We start from the raw sequence: 17677 nt of genomic DNA, 5'->3' as shown, positions 1-17677 counted from the left end.
ACACACACCATACATCTCTAGAGGTAAGACAGAAATCCAAAGACCTGACAAGACAAGTCAAAGGGATCTAACGCCTTGAGGCAGCAGAGAGGAGAGGATGACGAGAGGGAGCAGAGGATGAAGAGAGGACGGATATTTATGGGGGATCGAGAGAGAGTGACACCGGACAAGATGAAAGGTGAAGGGCAGGCGGCAACCGCAGCGAAGGCGGGTGGAGTGGGTGGAGGGAGACGCAGCGGCGGTGGAGGAGAGTGAGCCCGCGGAGGAGTGGAGGTAGGAGGAGTGGACAAGTGTGGGAGGAGTGGGAAAGACAGAAACACAACGTGTAAAAAGAATTCGGCGGAAACGAGCAAGAGCGTGGCCACATGCGGGGGTACTAAGTGACTCGGGAGGAGAACGAGAGATGTGCTCTCTGCGATGAGAGGGAAAGAGACAAGGAGATAAACTGTCAAGAGAAGCCGAGGGAATCCGGAGTGACAAGAGAAGGGGAGCCCGTGTGCATTTAGATGTTCCTGCCCTGCATGTGCGGAAGGCGAGGCCAAAATAGTCGGCCCGAGAGACGCCCGAGAGAGGCAGAGGGGGGACAAAGTGAGCGAGCGAGATGGTGGCGCCGATTGCTCGATGCTATCCGGGCACAGGGAGACGTGTGTGACACAATCTCAAATTGGAAATCGCTGTTTCAATCTCGCCCCACTCCGTGGCTCCCCGCTCCACTGATAACAAGAGCAGCCTAATTCTATTATAAATATATGCTGTGAGTGCAGCGGTGGCTGAGGCAAAGGAGAAGAAGGGGGAGTGGCGGTGGGAGACGGTTGCCAAACACGGGGAGGGATGGAGGGGGGCAGGGAGGAAAGAGGGGGAGAGAAGGCCGACTGAGCCTCAACGCGCTCGCAAAGGGAGACAGTTGCCTGCCTCCTCCTGTATCTCCTTACCCAATCTGCCCATCATCTCTCTCAACCTCTCCATCTCAGCAAACCCTCCCCTCTCCATCTATCTAACTACCCATCTGTCTACTTATCGCTCCATCCATCTGCCGCCTCTTATCACTCCCCACAGGTGACTGTTCTCATTTGGGGCAGCTCTTTCCGCTCGGCACACTGTTATTATTGTTTTTTTTTTCACTCTTAAAATCCATTTTGTTCTGCTTGTTGTTTTTTTTGTGTTTGTTTTTCGGCGCCAAGTTAGCTAACCTTGCGGCTCGCAGCCGGTCGCTCTTTCATCTCCAAACTCCTCGGCCAGCTGGAGTGCTCTGAGAACGTTTTCCAGTTTTTTGTGGTCGCCTAATCACCAATCAGCCCGGGGATCAATTTAAATTCACACAGGTCTGCGGGTGGGGGTTGAGGGCGGGGGGCGGGGTTCTGGTTTATCTTGTCCTCCGCCAAAATAAGACTTTAAAAAAGTCCTGCCTCCACAACAGATGGGGCCAGCTGAGACAAGAGATTTAGAGCGAGACAAAGGACAAAGACGGAGAGACGGATGAAAACATCATTATTTTTTGCTGTTCTTTCCTCTCTAAGGCTGTGGAGACAAAGTGAAGAAGAAAGCCAGTGAAAAGCCCGAGTGTCAGAAGCAGAGGAGTGCCTACGTGGGGTTAGTCCATAATAAAAAAGTAAACAGCAATGACCCCGGCAGCCGGGCAATAACGTGTCAGGCTAATGAATTAATCAGACAGTCATTAGTTTCTATCTGCTCAGGGTCCAAAGCTGCATACTTGTTTCTATCCTTCCCTCTCGCTTTGCAGACAGAGAGAAAAGGGGAGTGAATGCTCATTCAGCCGTGACAGAGACTGTCTGTGTGTGTGTGTGTGTGTGTTCACCCACTTTTGTGCTGAGCGTGCATGTGTGAGTGTGCTCACGCGCCCATTACACTTTGTAGCTTCTGTTGATGATCGCCTGTCAAACTAATAACCTCAATCCGAGGCCCTTAATGTGAGAAGGGGAGAGGGGGGGAGACGAGGCGCTGCAGAGATCACAAAGGCAAAGTCAAGGAAGACACAGAGCCACAGAGAGAGAGAGAGAGAGACAGAGAGAGAGAATGAATTAGGTGGACATTTGGGACACAGTCGCAGCTGAGAGATAAGATGCTCGGATTAGCAAAGCGAGAGCTGGAGAGTGACAGATGAAGAGGTTGAGATACGGAGAAGGGCAGTTGTGTAATCTCGGGTTTTAAAATGAGTTTGCTACTGCGGTGGTCAGAGGGAGAGCTCTCAATTGAGATTAGAACAGAGGGATTGTGAGAGGATTTGGCAGCGATACGGAGACACTAATAATGACAAAAATAAGTGGGAGCCGAGGATCAAGACAATAGCTGTTTATGAATCCGCACGCTGTCTGGTACTCAAATATCACTTCATTTAGCTCAAGTGGAACAAAATAGTACACGAGGCGCAAACAAAAAGCTGCGTTTGCCTCAGATAAAAGTGCTCTCTCTGTGCAACAATCAGCTTCTGAGTTGCAACCTGTAATACTTACCTCGGCAAGCGAAGCGCACTACACAGGCTGCGTCAATGATGTATGCAAATTGATTAAAAATGAGGAAAATAGGCTACAGATCCAAAAATAGCAAGAAGAAATAAGACGGAATAATGAATTTAAATTGTTGTGGGTCCAACCGCCGCAGACAATCATTCCAACAAGAAAGCAGCCAATAAGGGTTGATTTAGGGAGAGCACTGGACTAACCAAGGATATGGAGGATATGGAGCGTATAAATGGTCTTACTCCAACCATATTACCAAGACAGAGGTTAGACTTCCAAACTTTCCAATCTTTTAAGGCTCTCCAAACAATATTCAAAGCAGCCAGAGAGCTGCAAACCAAATATATTGAAATGCAGTCTAGCAGAGTCTAAATGGACAGAGGATGTGTGCGTTGATGTCCCAGCTTCTCTGTGCATGTGGTCCCCTTGCTCCTACGCGGTTACAGCTGATCTCGCCGCCCCAACTGGCAGGCGTGGTCAGGGATGCGTAGCGCCCACCCGCAGATTCAATCAAATTCTGTAAGCAGGTATGCTGCAGTCTTTTTTTAACCTAATGTGTCACACTAATATGAACTAATATAATTCTGGGAATTTCAGCTGGACCACAGCCAGGACACGCAATATGCATTGTGTCCAGCAGGAGAGTTACTATGTGATATTATCAGGGATCTACCGAGCAGGACACAAGCTGAACACACATCTGGTTTCACAAAAATAATCTTGTATGGTTAAACGTCCATTTATATTCCGATGGGGAGTTGAGTCCATTAACAGTTAACCATAAACTGATGGATTTCATAGTCGTGTAGTTTTTGAATTTCACTTGTGAAAGCACTCAATCCAGACCTGGTGCAGACAACAACTCGGTCCAAAGGAGGGTTTCAGTCGGCTTCCAGGCCAAACTCATGGTGTCTGTGGTGTGAAAGCGATACAGCAGCTCTACTGCAGGGTTTTGTGCTTATAATTATTCATAAGCCATGGTTCAGTGGCAGCCTCGACCGGCCATGATCATAATCAGTTATGTCTCATGTCTGTGCTTCTTGTTTTCACCGGAACACGTTTAGATACACACAAGAACCAGAGCGAAAAGACAAGGCTTATGTCAAAGTGTTGACCATTTGGAGCAAAAGGATTTCAATGTCAGCTTTGCCGCATCGCAGTAGAGAGAAAAAAAATAAGTAAACATGGACATTATATCCTTACTAAAAAAAAGAAAACAGCGCATGCTACAAGGGAGCAAGCATCTGCTGGGCATAGCAGTGCAATAGTCAGGGGTGTCAGGTTATAATTGCAGTGCACACCTGGATGATTATGATTGATGGTAGCCAAACAGCTGATGAATGAGCCAGTGATTGTAAAGCTCGTATGCGACAGCTCCTTCTAACACAAGCGCGACGTCCCTTCTCAGCGTGAACGCTGTGCTTCTTCAAAGGCCTGACGGACCGCCTAACGTCATTTTCCAAGCTCCTAGTTAGTCTCTAGAAACCCAGTGGGAACACAACATGGCCCTTATCATGTTTCACAATTAACATCTAAAAGCCGAGCTCGAGCAGATGTTGACATTGACGGGCGCTTCCTCTTTCTGATCAATGGCCAGGCCCGGAGACGCAGGGTGATTGGCACTTGTCATGGATTTGATCTATCTGGTCTCCTCCACACCTGTCCTCTGTCTCGGGTCTTTCGAGAAGCAGAAAAAAAGAATGATCAATGCATCGGATCAATGGCTTCAAAGATTGGGCCTAAGCTCGGCGCGGTTGTCATTCGTCTCTAGCTGCCGGGACACATCTTATTCCAACAGGAGACAGCTATTCACTTTCTTGTCTTTCGCAAAGAGCTTCCTGGCGTCCATTCTGAGGGGTTGTGACGCGAGGCGACAGTGCGTTTGGGAGGGAGAAGGCGGTGTTTTGTGGGGGCAGGTTGGGGTGGGGGCAGGTTGGGGTGGAGGCGGCGCTGTGTAGGCGCTGGCTTGTAGAACAGATGCTCGCGAGGCTCTGCCCAGGAAATCATCAAACAGCAGTTGGTTAAGGGCCTCTCTTGTTCCGCGGCAGCAAAGGGACTCTGATGATGTGACACCCTGGCGGAGCGGCTGAATGTGACTTTTGGCTGGTTATAGATAGCCCAATTCTATGCGACACGGCCCGCCTTCCTTCCACTGGCAGCCAGCTGAATGGAGGCTTGGCATTTGAAAAGGAAGCCGGGAGATTTGCTGGCGGATTAATCCTTTCATTAGGGAAAGTGAGAAGTTAATTGCGGCAACAGCTGCATCACTCATGTTTACACGACTGGCGGTTTAAACGCCGTCCCTTTAAACGGAAAAAAGCAATTATCAATAAATGCGGGGCAATCTTGCCATGATGATGAATTGAGCTCAAATGAGGCTTTCTTCTTCTCGGCGCCGCGTTCCCGCGCTGCTAACAGCCATGTTGGCTGGCAGTGTGTGGTATTTTTCCTGAGTCAAATTGTCACACAACAAAGATGAAACACTTGAGTTGGTGCAACGAAGAGGTCCCGGGGAAAGCGATCAAAGGTGAGCGAGAGTCGTGACTTTCTAGATGATGAGGAGAAGGGGGGGGGGGGGATGCAGAGAGAACACAGGGAAGGAGGGTGCGACGGGGCTCCAGCTCACTTATGCAAACTGAGGGGGAAGAGTTCTGTTGATGCGTTGTGGAATAACAACTTCAACAGAAGAAGAGCTTGCCAGACAACTGGAAGTCCAATTACGCCGCTAATTGAGAAACTGAGAGAGCGCGGCGAGATTTCCGAGTGTGCGAGAACAAAGAGAACACTGCGGAGGAAGTGGGACGGGGAGGGGAGGTGGCCGAAGGGAACGAGAAGGGCACAAAAGTAACCGAATGAGTGAAATCCGCGGGCAGCGGGGGAGTCCGGCGGCAGGACGGGGCGGCTGGAGGACAAGTAAGACGGAGACGCAGGAAGGGTTCCGAGATAGGGCCGATCAATGTCCCCTCAATTATCGATGTGCCGAACACGGTGGTCTGTCAGGGTTGACACTGGAAACCTGCCTACACACACACACACACACACTATGACGAGGACTCACACACACACACACACACACACAGTTCAAATAGTTTTTATCAAATGTATTACTACAGTATGGTAAAAAAAAATGGAAATCCTTTAAAGCCGTAGACGTTATCTCCTGTGCTGATGTCCCCAGTTTTGCCTCATTTGTCAACGGAACTTTCCGTCGGCTGCACTCGACACCCAGCCGCTGCTGTCCAAGCGTCCTAGCGTGTCCCTCTAAATCTCTCACTCTCGGTCTTTCATGGGACCCAATGACCTGTCAAACGCGTGACATTGGGCCACGCTGCACCGACACCCCTGCGCTTTTTGTCGGTGTCGACATGCACGCACCCACACCCTCACACACACACACACACACACACACACGGTAGCATCAGGTTACCTAACAGCTAGCGGAAGCATCAGGCACACGGTGAAAGGCGGGCATGTGGAAGAAGCCTCAGAGTGACAGAGCCCAACAGAAACAGGCTCTCGCTCAGCCCGTGTCTGTCAGGACCCCCTCCCTCGTCGCTCTTCCCAGATGTATCACACCAGAACACACACACACACTTTATCTCCAGCTGTTCCCCATGCATAAGTATAGGGTACGTGTGTGCACCTACAGCCACGGATCTAGGGGCATCTGCTCACATTTGCCACATAAAATATGTCACAGCATATCGGGGGGTGGATGCATTCAAAGAGACAAAAGTAGAACAGTGGAATATATTAATGTGCAAGGGAATGAAGCAACAACAAGTATTCAGACGTAAGTGGCCTGTGATCACGGACGCCGAACGCAGAGCGAATGCTGCCATGATGAAAAGCACCTCAACCGGCGACGGGCTACAGATGAACCAACACCTCACTTGTCGGGCACAAGAAAACATGTGATGACTATTTCATTAGAGTTGGGATACATTCACTCGCGGTGAGGAGAAATGTCAAGCAGCTATAGGAACAATCTGCTCCTGCTGTGCTATACTGGGGTTTGTGCCCCGCCGCAGGCTTTCAAATGATGTACCATTTGTGTTATTTAAACAAAGGGGAGCCACAGGAGGCCGAGACCTGCCTCGCAATGCTCGTCTTTCTCTATAAAAACAATATGTGTCGTATATTGTTTTTTTATGAGTGGGGTGATGGGGGGGCTCTTTAAAGACTAGCGTGTGAGACTATGTTTTTCTATCATAGACTCTTATTGCCATATTTTGTGAGCCTGTGAATTTCCCAACGATTCACCAAAAAAAGGCCTGTGACGCTCGCAGCCTCCTTGGATTTGAAAGATCCAATCAAGCCAAAGTTTGGATGCTCCTTTAACCCTCCTGTTACCTTCAAATGTACTAACATCTTTTACCATTGGCGTCAATTTGACATCTAGAAATACCTGTTAAGCGACTATGGAGAAATATGCAGATCAGAATAAAATGTCACTGATTGACATACCATTTAAAATAAGCCTTCAGGTCGGTCACATCCACTTTCCAACTCTCCCCGTACACCCCTCCCCTCTAAATGTGTCATCTCAAATCGATCCTTTTCCATTGATGGTGATCTGAAGAGCCCAAATGCTGATTTTATGTCATGGACCTGGCTGACAGCGTATCTGTCAGAACCTGGAAGCCTTCTGATGACATTAGAAGCACTAAGTCTACCTGTTCATGTTGGGAGACGGACCATAATAACTTTATTATTAGTGTTGCTGGTGGTTGAGAAACAACAGGAGGGTCAACAATGAGGGTCTTATTCTCATCAGAGGACGATGCCTCATAGTCAGGGTCCTCCTCAACATCATCTTTTGTCTCAGACACATTCTCCTCTACGTCACATGATCAAAGAGCTGTAACAAAACCTCATTGACCGAAAATGTTTCTTTAGAAGTAAATTTCAGTTGAGAGAAAAAGAGCAGAATAATAAAGCACCCAAAGCACCAAGATAATGCTGCTGTGCAAGCATTCATAGCACTCACTCTTCACTGTACAATGTACCAAACTTTTCCCACCATCAGAAGAAAGTGTAATTGGCTACGTTTTACTTTAAAATGTATACATCTAAAATGCCCTCACCACTTATAACAGTTGTACCTTGACTCTGTTCGGCTCTTTTTTTCTGCTCCTGCAAGCTGTAAATGAATCGCTCAGAACGCCTCGATGTTTAAAGCTCTCTAATTGGAATAATCTACCTGTCAAATGTGTACCCATGTAATCGTTCCACCTGTTCAAAAATGTGCTGTCTTCTCATTATAGGATAAAATAAATTCAAATCTATTACTTTTATTCAGCATAGAGTAAAAGTAAATACTGATCCACCCTGGCTAAACAACCAACTAATGTTGCGTATTGGGATTCCAATCGGCCCTTTTCACTGCAGCCATTTTTACACGTAATAGCAGAGTAAAAACAGGTGTAATTAATGTAGCGAGTAATGGGGCCATGCTGTGGCCCTCCTGAACGTAGCGTTATCAGCGCGGCCACGGCCGTGGAAAGTGCTCGATGTGATACTTCAGTTTACGTCGTATTTACTAAACCTGCAGCTCATCAGGCAATCAGCGCCTTTCTCCGCCAAATGCACCACACATTGCGAGCATTTAAATGTGCGCTTGAATCGACCTCTTTCTCTCTTCTTGCGGGGGGGGGGGGGGGGGCGGATTTGTTCATTTATATTTGGGCTAGTTTTGTGTTGACTAAAATGCTTCCATGTTTTATTTCCTGCATGTAGACACAACATGAAAACGATATTGGATTGAAACCACCAAAGTTCAAACAGTTTCTTCTTCTTTTCTTTGTGTTGTGAACTCACACGTTGGTGAGTCTATCTGTGCTTGTCTGTCTGTTCTCACTCTGATAGACCTGGCAACCGGCCCAGGATGTTTCCTGCCCTCTGCCCCAGTGCGTGCTGGGATAGGCTGTGGACAAAGTTGTGGCCCTAGACAGCAAGTTGGCACGTTAAATAGATGCTTGTTTACTTGTAGATGTTGTTGAATTCTAATCAAGATATGCATCCCCAAACATTATTTGGCAGATTTTTCATTTCGTTCCACACATCATAGAAATATACTAAAATATATGGAAGGGATAAAAATCAATCATACATCAGTTACTAGACGCTTTCATTTTTCAATATTACTCAGGCTTTTATTAATAGTGTTGTATAACAATAGCTGGAATCAGTGTACAGAATCAATATGCTGGGGGAAAAGTATAATACTTTCTTTAGAAAATCTAGGCATTTCTAGGCCAAGAGAGGAAAACTGCTTCCCAAGAATTGACTCCCCAGTGGGCAGCTTTGTGTGCGTTTGAGTGTGTGTGTGTGTGTGTGTGTGTGTGTGTGTGTGTGTGCGTGCGTGCATCTAGCAGCACTTGATGCACGAGGAGGGGGGAGAAAATAATGGGAATTACAGTCCAATTGAAGAGAGACGAGTGTCAAGACTGTAAAGAACAAACAACCTTTTTGCCTCACAGCATGAAACGGACCCTCCATCCGAAAGCCTGCTCTGTCGAGCTCTAAACGTGGTTCCAGCGCCGCGGCGCTGTGAAGTCCCCGCCATGTAGTGCAAGCCAAAACAAATGTGATGTCAATGCAATAATAAACGAGCTTTGTGTTGGAGTGCAACCGTGATAATTAGTCTCAAGACGGTATGTTAGTAGAGAGAAGGCTCATAAAATATAGAGGCTGCTTGGCGTGCACTCAAGAACAAATCTGTATTCTAAGAGCGTGGGCTGTTACACTAATGTTCTACATAGTTTATATCTGGCAGAGGCACAGTCAAAAAACTTTGTTTGGAGGGAAGACGCTGACGGATCCAGAGATTACTGAGTCAGCGCACATGCTCCCGGATGCTTGTGCGCCTCGCTCTTGCGCCACTCACTTAAAAAAAGGAAAAAAGAAAATCCCTTTTAGTTGACTCGATTGCCCACGTGCCCCCGAGAGAGCGCGCGCATCGCCATTCAAGGTTCCCGACAAAATTGGGGTCGCCGCTGAACAGCGCGGCGACGCAAGGTCGGGGAGATGATAATGATGTTTATGAAGTCTAAATCCACAAAATAAGATTCTCTCTCCACCCCCCCTCCCCCCAACCCCCCAAGTGCCTACCTGCCGAGGCAGGCATCCATTGTGACCGAGTGCGAAAGGTCTGGTCTGCAATTTCAGCTGGACGCGGCGTCCGCATTGGGAGGAACGGGGAAGGCACGCGTGGAACTCCGGAGACTCCGAGGCCTCCAGGTGAATGTGCAATTTGCAGGCAGACAGGAACAAGCGACACATTCCTGCAGATTTGAGCAGTAAATTATAAGATTGTTTTCCCAAAGCCTCCAGCATCGGGTGCATGTGGGAGGATTGGGAGAGAGGGAGGGGGGGGGGGGGGGTTCCAGGGACATTTTGACAATACTAATCACCCTCATCCTGAGTCTGTTCTGTTTTCCTGGGGAGGCTGAGACGTCCCCATCGGCTGAGCAACGCGGGGAGAGCAACAAATAAGAGAAAGCATTCGCTGCACGTTGGGCGGTCCAACTGCTCCCTGGAGGGGTGGAGGGGATTGGTTGAGGGTGTGTGTGTGTGTGTGGGGGGGGGGGGGTAGAGGTCCTTGTTTCAAGATACTAGCTGCTTGCTCAAATTGTTGTGTGGTTTCACAGCTTGGAACCCTTCAGAGGGGCAGATACGGCTCGGCCATTTCCTGAAGAAAGTTCCAAGCTGTTCCGTTTCTTTTCATCTGTGTAGCCTTAATCAAGCCTATGAAATCACTTTAAAAAAATGTTTTCATGAAAGCATAGCGGCTCATTTTAAGTAGTTTTTTGGGGGGAAGGGAAGCCTAATTGAAGTGCGTTTTAATGGCAATCAAACGGAAAAAATCAGTGACAATGACACTCCATCGTTGTTTGTTGTGAGCACGCAGATGCATGCAGATAGAGGGATAAAGATGCACATAATCAGTGAATTTGTATATTGTGTACAATATATCTACAATATCTCTATATAGACATATATACATATACATATATATATATATATATAGAACACTATAGAGTATGACCCCGACTGACCGCCACCATTACCGCAAAAGCACTTACACACATCCACAGACAGGCACAGCTTCGACCCCAAAGCGCTGTTACACACCCAATTACAATTACACTCTGTGCTCGGTGCTCCTCTGATGCCGGGGGTATCGATGATTCATTTTGCATTTTATCAAAGAAACAGGAGTGCCATTAAAAAGACATCAGTCAGCCACCAGGCTTGAGGAGTCTGCCTCTAATTGGGCATTCATCAAAAAGCCCGCTCAAGTAGATCACAGAGCTGAAGCATCCCGCGTGACAACTGACCCGCGCTGGAGCCGTCGCGCCGCCGGTGAACTTTGGCTCTCCGCGGCTCGCACCGCACACCTGGACACATGTTGATGCGCATGTGGGGGGGGTAGGAAAGACAGCTGGCACATAGAACGGTAAGGTACGTCCTACCAAGCTAAAACATCATGGTGCTTATCAATGCAATTTGACACTTGGATGAGCATGAAACAAACATTCCCCTCTGCTTCAGTATTTTTAGCTTTAAAAAAGCCCCTTCCCCGAGGTGTTTCCATTTCATCTTCTCAATATCATCAGTCAACCTTTGCAAAAAATTGCTTTTCAAACCATTTCTCTTTGCAGCGTGTCCGAACGCGTTTCGACCGAGACGCGGAACCGGTTTCAAAAAGGTGCCGCTGTTTCTCGATTATCTTTGTTCGACTGAGCAGACATCAGGAAAACATTTTCACATCAAGCAGACGAAGCATTTACGCCTTCATTTCTCTCCTCTCTCGCTATGTGCGGGGAAATTCTCCCTTTCATCCATTTCCTGATGCACTCCAACTGGACAGTTTCGGTCAAGTCCCTAAAATGTGCGTGTTTCCCCCGCTCACACACACACACACATTCACAAACAGTTGCACATCTAGTGACAATCCGTCCATCTTTGGATCTTTCATTTTCTGGTTTGAGCATTGTCTGCCCTCCGATCCTCCTGTCCCCTTTCTGAGCTGCTGGATCAGCTGGGGCCGAGATCATTACTAAGCAGATGCCCAGAGGCCAAGAAACAGAGAGGCAGACGCTGCAGGAGTTGTTACTGGGAAACTACAGGGTTAAAAACCGGCGTTATGAATGGAGCCACATGCTCGTTTGCACAAGCGCACGTATCTGACGTGTTTCCTTTAGGCAGGGAACGGATGAGGGAGGGATCTTCAAAGTAACGGAGTGGAACACAGATGGCATTTGATGGATAATGATTTAGGTAGGGCTTCAGCAACAACTTCCCCACATCCAAGCGCAACAGAGGGCCTGAAAATGTTGCGTTGACTCGGCCAAGAAAACCAGAAAACGAGAGCTTCACAAGGCATGAGGAAATGTAGCTCTGAGGTCTTGGACACGCATTGATTGTTCCGTAAGTAGCCTGACTGTGTAACTTTTTCTCATACATCAAACAGCAAGAAACAGACCGTGTGAGAGCGGGCACCTTGCGGGAATCAAACACATGCCCTTGCAGACACTTGCGCATGTCAGTCCCTGAACAGGAGCTCTGGGCTGTGCACAGCTATCAGTTCATCTTTGGCATACAGTAATTCAGTTTGTAATGTGCCTGTAAGTCCCTAAGAAGCAGAGGAGCAGACACACCATCTACCCAGAGCATGCTGAGCCTAGTCACTGTCCTACAGGACCGGCTATTTAACACAGGAATAAGCCAATTAACTTCATGGAGAAGGCAAATTTACAATAGGATTTACTCAATTCCTACAGGACCTCTATGTCAGGGGTGGCAGCTTAGTGTAAGTTTGGCCGCGCCGGCAGCCAATGGGATACATGCTGTCGTGCAGATGCGCGATAAATAACATCAAAAGAAATGACAAAATACATAATGGATAAATGCATTCTGCACAAACAAATTCAATTCAATTGTTGAAAGAAATTGTGTTAAACGATGGTTAACTTAGCCACTTTCCACCTTCAATTTTCCTGTGTGCTAAGAAATGAATTAAGAGTTAAGAGAAGGGAAATGAAAAGCCATCATCATGTTGAGAAACTACTGTCCTATCGCTTTCTACCGAAACATCAACGATGCCACATCTCAATAGAGAAGGTCAAATTTTACATTACATATCATGATTTTCAGATGCAGTGTGCTAACCATCTAATTGCAGCCTCCCTCCTTTTGATCTGCGTGTACTTTCATCATGCTCTTCACTTGAACACCTTCATCCCTCGACAACCACGACTCATGATTTAGAGCAGAGGTGACCACACTTTCTGGGCCAAGTCATTTCAAGTCATGGGGGAGAGGGGGGGGTGATAGTAGTCGGTTCGAACGAGTAGTAGCGCTAACCAAACGGAACAACAACGCTACATACTGTGAGCGCAAAACCAGTCAATATTCGAACAAAACAACAAGCCTCTCGTCTGTCAGAATCAAGGAGACTGACAGACAGAACTATTTCACACTGTGTCAGTCATTACCTTACTTGGATGACCTGCACTGATTTGGTAGTCAGTCAGGGTTGCTTTTGAATCAAATTCAATGTGTCCTTTAGTAAGCAAGGATCGCTAATTAGCACTATCAAGTTTTCTATTTCCGCGGTCGACTGCACATGCGTGGTGACCTGACGGGATTCAACATTTCATCACAAATACTGAGAGAATAGATTAATTCACACAACTAAGAGTAATTCATGCTTTCCCAGTCTGTCAATGTCTGACACTCTTGCTCTCCATCACTTCTACAGAGTGTAAATTCTAAAAACACACACACACTCTGCCCAGTAGCAGCCTCCCGCCATTCTGTATGATAATGTCTCCTGTGGAGCGAGCTGCTTTCCTTTTTTTTCCCAGCAGTCCTTCTTCATCCCATCTATCCACCACGAGCTGGGAGAAGCCTCGCCCCATCCAACGCCTTGCTCCAAAATTCATTTAATTTGCTAGGGACCCCCTGCTGACGGCAGAAACAGAAAGCGCCTCCAAACGTTCAATTCTTGTGGAATAGGAGAATACAATGATTATGTAGGAGTCTTTCTCAGACGAGTGTTTCGGCAGTCCCATAGGTGCTTGCGTACGTACCTCCACCCGTGTGCAGGTGGGGGGCGGGCTGGTCTGAGAGGAATCGGACCGTGACAGACTGTGCAGCACCATCCAACAGGTCTCCACAGAGGGAGAACACTGCACCACTAGACATGGCCATTCCTTTAAACGACCCCCCCTCACTCCCGCCCTCCCATCTCCTCCACTTCATCCCTCCCTCCCATCACCACCAGGGAGAGAACGGCTGCGTGTTAGCCACAGCGCTGCTACAAGCGGGGTCACGGAGCACTGCTCTAACCTCAGTCTGCAGGGAGGCTTGGGGCTTTGCGCTGGGTGTATGGAGGGGGGCGATGGGGGAGAGCGTGAAGGAATTTTCAGGCCAATTCACACATTTTTCAAGGGGGAAGCCCCTTAGCAAGTCCCCACGTCTTAAAAAGTAGGCATCAGCAATCGTGTGTCTTCACCTCCTTCAATGCACGATCCCTATCAATGAGAGGTAATTGGTAGATGATACAGTTCAGATTCAGTTCCTCACAGAGTCACTGCAGTGTCAAAAGCGTTTTATCCCCGCCCCCTTCAAAAGACCAACACCAAAGGAAAAGTTCTGTACCAAAGGTTTTTGCTCAGCTCATTCCATTTTACCCATGTCTGGAAAGCAAGAAGAGGTTGAGCACTAGCGGGATCTTAGGCAACGGAAGATCCTGGAAGACCCTTGTTTCCTCTTCCTGTTTGAAAAAAAATTGGAAAGGGAATTCTGCCATTACATTATCTCTGCGTGCAAAGGGCCCTGGGGAATGTGCACGTCTCCCGTACTAAGCATTTATTTCCTTGTTCTCTGCGAGGATCCCTGGGAGGCCATGTTGTCTGATTCATTCCACTGAATTGTCAGCTAATGAACGGTACGCTTCCGCGGACCGACACACACATTCAGTCGGAAGAGAAGAGTCCCATGGGTGCACATCTTGGGGATACTCCCATTCTCATTAGAGGGGAATCAAAAGGAAATGGAGGCTCACTGATCGTTTACCATGTTTCCTGCATGTGTGTTTCCCATAGGGGGAGTCACATGAAACCATAACCCCCCCGCCCCACCAATGATCAGCATGTTTCAAAGTGCCTGGAACACGTAGTCTGATTGGGTCTTGATAGAAAGTGGAGTCTCTGGAACTTAATTAGTGAATAATCTGTCTTCCTGGCAAAACTTTACAAGGCACTCCAGGCAGAAGAGGCAACAAGGTTATGTAAGATTGGAAAAATCTTCAGTCAAGACCTGAATTCAAATGTTTTGTTCCTCGCTGCGTCTCGGAAAAAAACCTTACGTTTTCCCTGGTGGGGTTTTATTATGCTGCTGCTCCCATCCTTCTCTCTCACCAGCCATCCCAGATACTTCTTTGTTCTCGGCCATAACACGCAGTAATGTCAGCTTACTCGCCACAACTTCTTTCCCTCCAGCTTCTAGTTTTACCGTCAGAATAAGTCACGGCAACCTGTCTTCCATTCCCACCCTTCCGTCTCCCCCCTCTTCGCCACCTTCTCTACATCCTTATCCTCATTCCAGTCGTTTCCTCTTAACAGCTTATTGTGTTCCGCCCCACCCCTACCTTTGCCCACCTTTGGATCAATCCACCCCCCCTCCCTTTTCTTCATCTAACTCGCCCTCTACTCCCCCTCCCTTGATCCTATCCTCCCCGCGCCCCCCCCCTCCCCCCACATTTGCTTGTTCATCTCCATCTGGGTAAATACAAGGGCTATCTGCTGTAAACAACCGCTAAGGAAATGCTGACACATAGATTGCCTCTTTTTCTGTGTCTCTCTTTCTCATAACCACCCTCGAGGAGGAGAGGGTATAAGTCCAATCACCAGTCTCGCTCGTGCTGTTTTCTCCGAGAACAACAACCGGCAACGACAAAAAAAGAACATTGCATGCTGAGAGCTGCTCCAGAGAAAATTGCAAAAAGTCCTTATGCAATCAAAGACACATACGGTGAATGATACTCTCGGATAAACATATGCACAAATAGACAGACAGATCACACAAACAAATATAGTCTCAGCGTTCACACACATTGAACTGATTGTACCCATTTACTCTGGTGGGACAGCGATGTATAAAACATGAGCTTTCTGCATACGTAAACATGTCTAACACTGATCAGAGCCATTAAAGGCGCTTAAGCCCATTGTGTGTGTGTGTGTGTGTGTGTGTGTGTGTGTGTGTGTGTGTGTGTGTGTGTGTGTGTGTGTGTGTGTGTGTGTGTGTGTGTGTGTGTGTGTGTGTGTGTGCGTGCATGTCTATGGGTGTGTGAGGTCGTTTAGTTTCTATATGATCAACAAGGGGCTGCAGGACCACACATTTTACTATTGAGAATTCCCCAGGCTGCAAAAGATGACTGTATCAAACGCCGACCATGCTCCCTGCATCATCTAGAATTTATATATAGATAGGGCAGACCCCCCCCCCCCCCAACACAAATATAGTACACAGCAGGCTGCAATAATCGATATGACCTGGGAAGGCAGGTCGTAAATCCAAGCAAATACATTTCCCCAGAAGGCCAATGTATGCTTTAAGGTTTCACACACACACAAAACCACATTCTTACTATCACCGACTTATAGGGTCGCGTTATGAATGGACGCAATTATGCGGGGTCTTTAGAGCGACCCGCAGCCGATCAACCTCATTAGAGACGCGCTCAACCGCGGAGAAATTGCGCATACTTACGGTGAGCGGGTTAAATATTTGCCCCCCCCCCCCCCTTACCGAAAAAGACCCCGGGGGTGTCGGTGCTCGTTGTGACAGTCTGCCAGTCGCTGCCCGCCTCAGACGAGCGTCGGTAACGGAAAAGGCTGCCGACAAGACAGGAGTGCGGCGCACATGCACGCCTTGCGCGAGGAATCGGTTCGCGGGCGCAAAAACACGGTGTCGGTCCAAAATGCACGTTTAAAAAAAAAAAGTGACAGCTTCTTTTCTTCACCTTGTGGTCGTAGGGAGAACACGGAGCACAAATCTCTAAGAATCGACAAACGGATCAATAGGCGGGATCACTAAGTGTTCACGACAGTTATTATGGCGCTATTATGGACACGCAGCGGACAGGTCCCCAGTCTCTATGACCGAGGACTCCCAGTCAGGACTGTGTGTTCAATGTCGTCCACCTGTCCCGCCGAAATATTCCTCACGACCGCAAATAACAACGCAGTCTTCGCACGAAGCTCAAGGGCTCTACTTTTGTGAAGACAAATGTCCCCGCGAAGAACAAGCCGGCAAATACGCACGGACTCGGTCTCCCGTGAGCGCAAAGCCCACTGAAACAATTAACGGGAAACCACGCACATGACAAGTGTTTTAAGTGAAACGGGATTTCAAATCCGAAACGTGGGCTGTGGCGAATGTCACGCGGCGGTGCCAAAGAGCCGAGAAAGAAACGCGAATCCCAAATACCAAGCGAGGGGGGGGACTGGGTCCGATCTCCAGTCAGCCTGACCGCCGCGCAAAAATGTAAATAGTAAGTGCTCACAATAACAGGATGATCTGCTTTCAGGGCATAGGAATTGTGGGTTTACCTCTGGATGTCGGATCTCGGTGTGATTGGGCCAAGTTTCTTCATCCGTCGCCCGTTCAGCCCGTCAGCCGGTCCCAAAAACTGAGTCCAAGAAGGACGAACGTTGTTATCCCCTCTCTCTCTCTCTCTCTCTCTCTCTCTCTCTCTCTCGCTGTGTCTCTCTCTCTCTCTCAATAACGTGCCTTTCAATATCTCAAAGTGCGTTTTTTACTCCTCTCTCTCTCAGAAGTGATTCATATTGGTACAATATCCATCATCATCAGCAGTCATTTTTAACACCGCGTCAACCGACCACCACATCGTGATCATCCTTATGATGACATCCAAAAGTCAATACGGTATGGATACTCATTTGCATCATATTGATGAGTTAAGGAGGACGGTTCCGGTATTTCCTACAATGTTCCAATAACTCACGCTGTGACTTCACGGCTCAGTAAGACCTATTATACCATTTCCAAATGAAAGAAGGGTTTCTAAGTTAATAATTATGTCATGTAAATTAGTACATATTACAATGGTGATCCCAATGATTATGTATCATCAAATATTGATGAATACACATGTTTCTTTA

The 17677-nt window shown here is 47.7% G+C and overlaps 1 protein-coding gene across 2 annotated transcripts in view; it reads right to left on the bottom strand.

Annotated features, from left to right (window-relative positions):
- LOC119209692 (uncharacterized) overlaps window positions 1-17404 on the bottom strand; it is a 121017-nt gene extending 103613 nt beyond the window's left edge. The window contains exon 1 of one of the 2 annotated variants that reach the window (XM_037459181.2): window positions 17105-17404. The gene's annotated coding sequence lies outside the window, so the exon portion shown is untranslated. Of the gene's footprint in view, window positions 1-16301; window positions 16859-17104 lie in introns of those variants that run through there. The other variant, XM_037459182.2, reaches the window with a different exon arrangement.
- Window positions 17405-17677: the final 273 nt, after the last annotated feature.

The sequence above is a fragment of the Pungitius pungitius genome, chromosome 15, assembly GCF_949316345.1.
Source record: "Pungitius pungitius chromosome 15, fPunPun2.1, whole genome shotgun sequence".
Classification (NCBI taxonomy): domain Eukaryota; kingdom Metazoa; phylum Chordata; class Actinopteri; order Perciformes; family Gasterosteidae; genus Pungitius; species Pungitius pungitius.
The sequence above is the reverse complement of the archived record's forward strand: the minus strand, read 5'-3'. Positions and strand labels throughout refer to the sequence as shown.